Source organism: Spinacia oleracea, chromosome 2, assembly GCF_020520425.1.
Source record: "Spinacia oleracea cultivar Varoflay chromosome 2, BTI_SOV_V1, whole genome shotgun sequence".
NCBI classification, from domain to species: domain Eukaryota; kingdom Viridiplantae; phylum Streptophyta; class Magnoliopsida; order Caryophyllales; family Amaranthaceae; genus Spinacia; species Spinacia oleracea.
The window spans coordinates 12176925-12186943 of NC_079488.1; the positions used below are offsets into that span (position 1 = coordinate 12176925).

Sequence of the window (10019 nt, forward strand, 5' to 3'; positions counted from 1 at the left end):
GCCTTGCTTGGCACAACCTTGCTCGGTTAGAGATTATAGAACTTGAATTTTGAATCTTATACTTGTCGAATGGGTCTTCACATTCTCCTTGGAAATGGGTTCCCTGATCACCGATGAACTTGTGAGGAACACCGTATCTGCATATATTGTTTTCTTGAATGAACTGGGACACTTGCTTGGAACCCAATACCTTGAATGATCTGATACTACAAGAAAAACTCTCATTCGCGACCAAATTTTACGACCATAAGCGTTTCTCGTCGTAACAAATCATTATCAACGACGACTTTTTTAACTTGTCGCGAATAGTTTCCTTAATTGCGACCAAGCGAAAATCTTGATGTAATTGTAAAATTACTCGTCGTCAAAAGTATAAAATTTTCGCCAAAAAGTGAAGCGGGATTTTTCCCGGGTCAACCATCAAACCTACGACGACCAATGTTTTAATTACGACCAACAACCGGTCGTAATTGTCGAGTTGAATAATTTTTTTTTAAAATAGCTTAAAATTACCTATACCTAAGTAGAAAAACAAAAAACCCTATCCCTTTAGTATCTCCTCTCCTCCTCTCTCCACCAAACTTGGCCGGCAGCCAAATTCTCCCAATCCTCACCCTAAATAGTGTGAATTTCGCCAGGAACTTCAATTTGCTCTCTATTCGAATAGATCTGGTCCTAATTTGCGGTTTCAATTCGCGAGATTGAGTCGGCGATTCTAATTTGCTCTTTACTCAAATTCTGATGAAAAATTGAATTTCGCTCAACATCTTCAAGGAGTCTGAAATTTTTTCGAGGTAAGACCTGTTTTCAGTTGTGTTATTTCCTTTTCGTTAGAGAATATTTTTATACTCAAGTACAATTCATAGCCATGGAGATTAATTATCAAGCATCTGTTCTTGTTGTTTTAACTTCAATAATAGAAACCAATTAAATCAAATTAGTGAAAGGAAAATAGAAAAGTTAGTTCCTTTTTGTAGTGCACTTCAGACTAGAAATTTCGATGCTTTGTTCAATTTGAGATCCTATGGAATGTCCCATTTACATTTTTAATCATTTAGAAATTTCTTCTAATGTCCTCCTTGTTTGTGATTTGTATGCTTAATTCATTTTCCAGAATCTATTAGGTAAACAGTCGCACTAGAGGACCCTGTTATACAACTTGACATTTGAGAGCTTAGTACTTTTAATTGTGTGATGCTTTGTCTAAAATATTCACTTGTGTTAGCAGCGATTGTCAAAGTTGGCGGGTAGTGGAGGATTGATCATCTCCTTTTGATTTTCTTTGCACAGAAAATAGAGGTATCATATTTCTTGAGATATAGATGTGAATAAGGACTGTATGAAAGACACAGTGGGGACTGTCCTGTGTATTTTCGGTGGAGATCGATTAGAGTGCTACTTGTTTTGGATTAGGAAAAATGTTTAAATAAGCAAAAGTTTGGAAAAATACATAAAAAGATGTTTATTTCTGTTTTGAAAAGTAGTACAGTAATATTACATTAGTTATTAGTTCTAGTTATTAGTTATTGTAGCCTAATTATTAGCCAATATCGTCTTTTCATGTCCATGAAGCCTATATAGTTGCTAAATTATGTTTCAAACAACTTAAAGTAGTCATCTTCTTGAATAAAATCTCCTTGTTGGGCTTTTGTAGTTCTGGGCATTGACAAATTAAACCCCCATATATTTTATGCCTTAGGTTTTCCAGGTTTGATTTCATTGCTCCAATCCTTAGATGGGTAATTAAAATTTATGTTTTGGTTAGTATGAAAATGGTATGCCATTCTTTGATTATCTTTCTGAATACAAATCTGCGTGCAAAATTGGTATGATTCATGTTCCAGGTAAAAAATTGGACACAATGAAAACATGTTTGATCACTCTGTATATTGTTCTTGTTGTAATCGTAGTCATATGTTTTATTTCCTACATTAAAATTGTAGTCGTTTGTTTTGTTGTCCATCTTAATCATTCCTATTTTATTTATGTATGCAGGTAGTTGATGACTATTAGAGCACTAAATCAGCATAATTGTTTGGGGCTTATCATGGAGACCCGAATCCTCAATCTGATTGTAGCTTGTAACATCTTTGGCATACTCTAATTTTAGCTTGTAACTTCTAAGGCTTTTGCTAGAATATTATGGGTTGTTTATGGCAATTTCAGACACAATATATCTTTTAATTGTAATGATATATTATTATTTAATGAGAATTACAATATTTGAGGTATATTAAGGTGTATTTTGGTGTTGCACCTACTTAATATTGTACTCCTTAATTGTTCACATTAATTGTTGGTATATCGGTAGATAAAATTGAATTATGTGACCCAAAATAATGGTTGTAAGAAAAACAACTAGGTATAATAGTTTTCGTTAATTATAAATCATTTTACGACGAGAAATATGGTCGCAATTACATAGTTATAGGTCGTGAAAAATAGTCATTTAACCACCAAAAACAACGGTTGCGACGAGAAATCTCGTCGTACATAACATTAATTTGCGACAAGATTTAAAACTCGTCGTAAAACTAATTACGACGACCTTAGAAATCTCGTCGTAAAAGTGACCAATATTATTCGCAACGGAGCCTATAGCGACGACTGACGACCATACGCATTTCTCGTCGTAAAAGACCTTTTACGACCAAAATGGGCCCTTTTACGACCGAATTACTCGTCGTTGATGAGAGTTTTTGTTGTAGTGTGAATAGTTGCACTCTTGAATAAACCCGACCTCTAGCTGCTTAGAGACTTCTTCTTGAATTTTGAGGGAAACATCTGGTTTCATGCGACGGAGTTTCTGCTTGATGGGTTTCGAACCTGGAATAAGGGGAATCGTATGTTGACCGATGCTTGGATCAACCCCTGGCATATCATGATAGGACCATGCGAAGACGTCTAAATACTCTGAAAGTAGCTTGATAAGATCGTCCCGCTCTGCTTGAGAAAGAGTTAAACCAATCTGAACTAGTTTTGAATCACTGCTGTTAGAAAGGTTGATTTTTTCTGTTTCCTCAATTATGAGCGTCCCGTTTTCATGATTTTCGATAGCTTTTAGAATTTCAAGGTCAGTTTCTTGTGAAGGAAAGTTGTGTGGATTAGGATTTGATTTTATATTAGGACTCGAAGAGTAAGTAGAAATTGAAGTGTTATTGAAATCAGCAATCATTACATCGACTGTTTTGACTTGAAGCTCGGCCTTTAGAGGCTCTTGATTGATGCAAGACTCTAGTTCTAGACACTTAGACTCATTGCTAGACTCAGATCCAGACTCATCCTCTGACTCGGACTCGCTCATCATAGATTCTTCGCCCACAGTAATCTTGAACATTTTGCCATTTGGAGCAATTATCTTGAGAGACTTTCTCCAGCCATTGACCATCCTCTCACTTGGAGTAATTAGCTTGGATGGGTCGAAGTCTTCGATTTGAGTGATCATTTGAACCATGGCGTCTTCGGAAATGATTGGGGTTATCTCCTGGCCAAACAATAGACCGAAAGCTGATGAATCAAGGCATTCAGGGGAGGCCTTGTCTTGTATTGGAGGAGCATCCTCTAGAAAATGACAGTCTTGAAAGATCTCGAATTCGGGGTAAAGGACCCCCTTTGAAGAGTCATAGAAAGGTTCTGGGAAGTCAAAGTATAAGTCATCCTCTCCTTCTTTCACGAATTGCCCATTGAGTGTGAGTTGATGAGGAGGTATCTTGAATTGATCATTTCCAGCTCGACGGGCCCTTAGCTTAGCCTTTTGCTGCTTGTCATCGAACTTAGTCGGCTTGTATCCCAGTCCGCAACAGTTAGTCTGCCCTTGGGCCTTGAAAGGAGATTCGGTGGGCGGTGGCAGGGTAGTGCCCAAGAAGCGCCCACGCTTCATCATCATGCGCCTTGCCATGGGATTCATTCTGGATTCGATAGCTCCAACTTCAGCACTGAATCCCCAAAGGTCTTCGTCGTTGTCATCATTTTCGATCAATATCAGAGCCTTGTCGGCTATCTTGGTCCTTGCATGGGACGCATGCAGGGTAATGACATTTCCTTGGACCTCCATTCGAACTTTCTGGTGGAGTGAGGATGGCACTGCTTTGAGGTCATGGATCCAAGGTCTTCCCAACAGGAGATTGAAACTTGCTTTGATGTTGAGCACTTGAAAGCTCACTTTCCGCTCGATTGGCCCTGTGCGGAGTAGTAGAGTGAGAGTTCCCATTGCTTCCCGACGAGTGTACGTTGTCATAGGCACGAACACCTTGGGAAGAACTAGAAAAGTCACTAGGGGTGAAACCCAGATTTTCGGCAGTGCGGAGAGGACACACATTAATGGCCGATCCGTTGTCCACTAGAGTCATGGGGATGATCTTGTCTTTGTATTCGACAGTCAGATTGAGAGCCTTGTGATGACCTGCCCCCTCAGGTGGGAGGTCTTCATTAGTAAAGGTGATTCCTTCTTCCAGATTTGTAAGCAACCCGATCAATTCGTCGGGAGTGACTTCTGGGGTGACATTCAGTTTGACCAGAGCATTGATAAGAGCAGTGCGGTGCTCCACAGAGGAAGCCATGAGTTGTCAAATAGTAACCTCTGCCTTAGTGCGCTTCAATTGCTTGATTAGAGGGTTCTCCTCGGTGGGTAGAGGAATATTAGTTCCCGGTGCTGTTCTGTTGGCTGGCTCTTGAATTCGACCAGACCTAGTCATGACTTGAACACTGTTTTCTGCCTTGGGGTCCAAGTACCAGTCGGCGCTCACGATTTCTCGGCATTCATCGTCCTCAGCTTTACCAATGGTTAACAACCTAAAATCTTTTTCCATTTAATTCTCGAATGAGTCTAGTCCTTAGACATTCGAATAGATCGATGCTTAGAGAACTTTGGAAGCTTCTGGTAAGATCATCTAGTTGAAACAGAATATTCAACATAAAAAAAATGGTAAGAACTCTGTTGGAATGACATCGGACATGTCTAACAAAGTATAAAAGTCAACACTATAGAATTCAATTCTTAAGGCTATAAGAAAGGGTACAAGAAATAGGAAAACAAAGGAACAAATGAAAGGAATTTACAATTCCGTTTCTACCTATAAGTTTATGTTTAAAGAGAAGTGACCTAGCAATCAAACTTCCTTGGTATCATATAGCGCTTGAGGTTCTTACTTCGGTAATAACTCAAACAATGGAAGCTAGGATACACTAATGACCTACAAGTGGGAAATGAAGCATGGCAATGCTACATTAGTTGTAGGGTCATCTAGTTTGTTTTAAGTCCTTTCAAAGGCTGGAACTTAATGGCTATTTTGTTCCATAATCAGCATACCTAAATTTCTGCTTCAAACACAGAAAGATTCACATTCAGAAGAACGAAAACAATGCTTGTTTGTTTGTTTATTTGAATGAAATGGTCATTTACGGGTTGAGTCAATATGCTTGATTAAAACAAACAACTCTTTAACAATAAAAACATTACTAGGTTCAAATCAAACCCTTGATTTGAGTACCACTAATCTTTGGCATTGTTGCTTAGACCTAATCAACAAGTTAACATTCATAAGCTCTATTTTGATGGAATTTTGAAAGTTGATTGATTTCTAGATCAATTCAAGACAAGCTAGTCTTATTTGTTGAAAGTAACAAAAGATATGAACTATTGTTAGAACGCCTAGACGATAGAGTTCAAAGCTAAAGAAAGGTTTTATGACTTTATTATTTCACACATGTTTGAGTGAATATAGGTTTATTTACTCAATGTGATATAAGTTTGAATCTGTTTGGCTAGTTCAAAGATTCAGAAGTATAAATCCCACTTGGCAAGAAATCATAAAGATCTAGGTTAGATCATGTTAATGATTACTTGAGACCAAATATGATCATCAATGATTGTGTAATGTAATTTCACGATCTAGCTCCATAAGATATGGCATATCTAAGTTGGAATGATCGAAGTCAATTAGTACTTGATTCGATCAATGATGAATCATAAAGAATTTTCCTATAATTTCTAAAACAAAATCCTCAACTACCACCAAACTAAACCAAATTCGTCAAAGCTATTGAAAAGTAATTTCAAAATATCTTTTCATAATATATCTAAAAGAGTTCCTAATTAAACTCAGTGGGAGCTTAGTGTTTGTTATTCAACAAATTAAGGCCCAAGTATAGATATATGTTTCATTGTGATTTATTCAAATGAGACACAAGGGTATTGTTTCTACCACGAATTTTTGAGAACATAATGTTTGTTTGCTCGAAATAATGTCCTTTTGGTGATTCGTTTCCAAAATGACAAGTGGGAGAAAATAGACCTCGAAAGTCTTCGAGGCGAACAACAAACATAAAATGGAGATTCCGGAGGTTTTTCGAAGTTCTTTAGAAAATCCGAACACTTATTCTTTGAGGACTTTAGAAGTGGCTTTAAAGAATAGACATCTCTTGCTGGACATTACAAGTGCTTCAAGGAGAACAGAATATTCAAAGGACTTTCAAGTGGCTGTTGATATTCTATTGTTTGATGTTCTATACCCAAGTAGGCATAGAGTTCAAGTCACTAAAACTATGAGATTCTTCTATTAGATAGTGAAGAAACATAGAGTTCGGGTCAATGAAACTATGAGATTCTTCTATTAGATAGTAAAGAAACCTACAACTTGCAGTCAAACTATTATCGCGTAGATTATTGAGTTTGTGACTTGTAAGAAAGCTATGACGAAACCCAGATTTCCTAAAATGGTTAGAGGCCATATATAGACTCAAATGTTTTAAAATGGTTAGAGGCCATATATAGACTCAAATGTTTTAAATGGTTAGAGACCATAAAACATACTCAATGTTTTGATGACAAAATTGAAATTTTGTTGATTTGCAAGAATAGTTTCACACCTATTGGTTGCAAGTTTGTTTTAAGGATAAAACCATCAAACATGAAATTGTGTTCACACACAAAGCTAGATTAGTTGCTAAAGGTTACAAGCAAATTCATGGCATGGATTGTGTTGAAACCTTGTGCATAATCGTAATGCTCAAAGTCTATAATTCAAGCAATGATTGCATATTAGTAAATATGGCAATTGGATGACAAAACATCTTCCTCAGTCAAATGTTGGAAGAAACTATGTACATGGCATGTCATAGGATTTGTGGATCCAAATAAATGCTTGAAAAGGAAAGCTAGCTTATGAAATCTAAGTACAGATTCAATCAAGAAATTGGGAATTGAAAATGTATTTTAATGAAACTAATAATTATTTTAGTTTCATAAAATATACATCATTCTTATAGATATATAAGAATTTTAGTGGGAGTACGTAAAACTTAATTTGTCCTATGTGTATCACACACATATCTCTCTATTGTGAAATAACATTCAAATGCTAATGACTTAGATTTGAAAATTATTCATCAATGACGGACCAAGGCGAAACTTAGTGCATGGTTAAGGTTATAGATTAAAATTGTACTAATAAGTAATATATAATCAACTCAAAAAAAAAGTTGATTTTAATTTTGAAATGATGAAACTGTTGGCAAATATGATAAATTGTATCAAATCATTGTAGTTAGTTGGAACGCTTGTATACTTTATGAATTCTTTTTAAAATCTTAAATATACGAATTAACTTTATAAAAAAATTAGTTTTGAAATCCAATTTAAAATCTTACGCCATGTAATTTTCATTAATTTCCTCTTATTTTCCCATTTATACAAAACAAAGCTTTATTTTATTTTATTTCATTAAAGATATTATACTCGATAAGTTAGTTTTGGACCAAAAACATACGAATGAATAACAATCGTGCATCGCACGATACTTAACCTATTTTACGATATAAAAATTCATCTGTGAAAGAATTTTCTTACTATATATAAATGTTCATGTGAATATAACAAAACTACCGAACACATGTCCTCGGTACTTTTTCTATTTATTTTCAATTTTTCATTGGTTGGTAACTTACATTTATCATGATCAAAGCCACTAATTTTATGCTAAACAACATGTTTACTATATCCGTAAGTGATATAAATGGATTTATTTACTTCCAAGAAATTCATGGCAAGTTCTAATGGATCATGCATCTGTGATTGAAGTTTATATACTAATTTTAGCTGATAATTAATAGTTATTGTTTAGTTAATTATGTTTGCGGAAGATATCAAACCAGTTAAAATGGTAATATAATTAACGACAACCCTTAACGTATAAATGATTTAAAATTCTAAATAAAAAATGAATCAGTACACTTAATATTCTTCCAACTAATTCCCTAAAAAAAAATCTTCCAACTAATACATCACTCAAAATGGAGAAAAATTTAATTTAGCTACAAATCCATGAAGATGATAGTAGCTATTCTTTTGATTCTAGCCCTAGGTAATTGGTTACTAATTAATTAATTCTTTGCATTAGTTAATAATTAATCCATGTTCTTCAGTTATTCAAATATTTCATATTTGATGAAAAAAAAATGATAGTATTAATTAAGTTCACAAACGTGCTTATGTTGTCTTGCCTATCCATTCAAAGAATGTCATTATTAAAAAAAATGTTACCAATGTGTCTTGACCTAACATTCAAGATTTGGGGGCTGTCAATAATAGGTCATAGGTTCGAATCTTCCCCTCAGCTCCCTTATTTACGACTTGAAATCTCTTGTGTTGTTCATTCATAAAGATGATTGCGGGTCAAGCACATAGGCCATTGGCTTGAACGGGCCCAACTAAAGCCAATCCCACCCATAATGGGCCAGTTCGAGCCATGTACAAATTTTCAAAAAAGAGGCACAAGCCCGCATGCCCTCGTGTCGGGATGGGTCGTCGAGTCTAAAATTTTCTTAATTTTGTGTGCCTTGTCGTGTGGGGTCACACCGTGCATTGTTATGTTTTTTTCCTAAACTGCAGGCCAGACCTTGTCCAAGCATTCGTGCCTGTGTTGGGGTCGGCCTGGCCCACAACCATCTTTCCTCATTCACACTAAAAATAACTAATGTGTTTACCTTGTATATGAAATTTTGGCAGGTCAAATCATGATTGCTAATGCAGGAAAGTGTATTCCCGTTGGTCAACCGTGTAATTACGTCGAGTGGCTCGTGACAGCGGATGATTGTTGTGGAAAAAGCGATTGTTCTGTCGAAGGAATTTGTAAATTGCCATGATTATCACAAAATTCCCCACTGGCATTATCTAATTAGACTATTAGATTTTATTTACCTATCTTATCAATAATTGTTCCTAACTAATAAATTATTTAATTTAAAGTTGGTGATAACAAATGTGTAATTATTTTTCATATAGGAAATTTATACAAATATGCTAATAAAATTTATGTTTTCGATTGACTTTTTAAAATTTTATGTGATAGAAAAATAGTTTTACAATATTCTCTGTTAATTTTTTTTTTATATATATATATAAATGTATCATTTTGATCGATATACTAGAAAAAGGACATTTAACGACGAACAATTACGTTGTTAAAAGCCTCAATTTTCGTCGTTAAAACCTTTAAGGACGAAAAAAATGTTCGTTGTAACAGGTTCCGTCGTTATTGACTTTAACGACGATGTTCGTCGTTAATAATTAACGTTTATTAACGACGAATTATGATTTCGTTGTTAATATTAACGACAGATTACCGTTTCGTCGTTAACAATTAACGACGAAATCATAATTCGTCGTTAATTATTAACGACGAAGTTACAATTTCATCGTTAAAAGTTAACGACGAAACGGTAATCCGTCGTTAGATGCTTATTCACGATGATCATTTTAGGAATAACGACCAAAAAATATGTTGTAAAATGTTATTCCCATCGGTTAAAATTTTTGAATTGTAGCAACAACGACCAACAATTCTGTCGTTAATATTGCAATCATAATAATTTTACTTGTGAAACAATATAGATAACTATAAATCAATCAATTAACACAAATGAAAATTTCATTACTCAAAAGATTTTTGACAATATAATTTCAAGTTATGTGAAACCATAAATCACATCCCCTTGTCTTTAAATTCTATAAACTAAAATAC

At 34.9% G+C, this 10019-nt stretch overlaps 2 long non-coding RNA genes across 2 annotated transcripts; both read left to right on the forward strand.

The window, feature by feature from the left end:
• Positions 1 to 490: 490 nt before the first annotated feature.
• LOC130466783 (uncharacterized) lies at positions 491 to 2231 on the forward strand. The gene is made up of 2 exons (XR_008926934.1): positions 491 to 794; positions 1996 to 2231. It is a non-coding gene; the product is annotated as an uncharacterized lncRNA (long non-coding RNA).
• Positions 2232 to 8143: 5912 nt separating this feature from the next.
• LOC130466784 (uncharacterized) lies at positions 8144 to 9324 on the forward strand. The gene is made up of 2 exons (XR_008926935.1): positions 8144 to 8360; positions 9005 to 9324. It is a non-coding gene; the product is annotated as an uncharacterized lncRNA (long non-coding RNA).
• Positions 9325 to 10019: the final 695 nt, after the last annotated feature.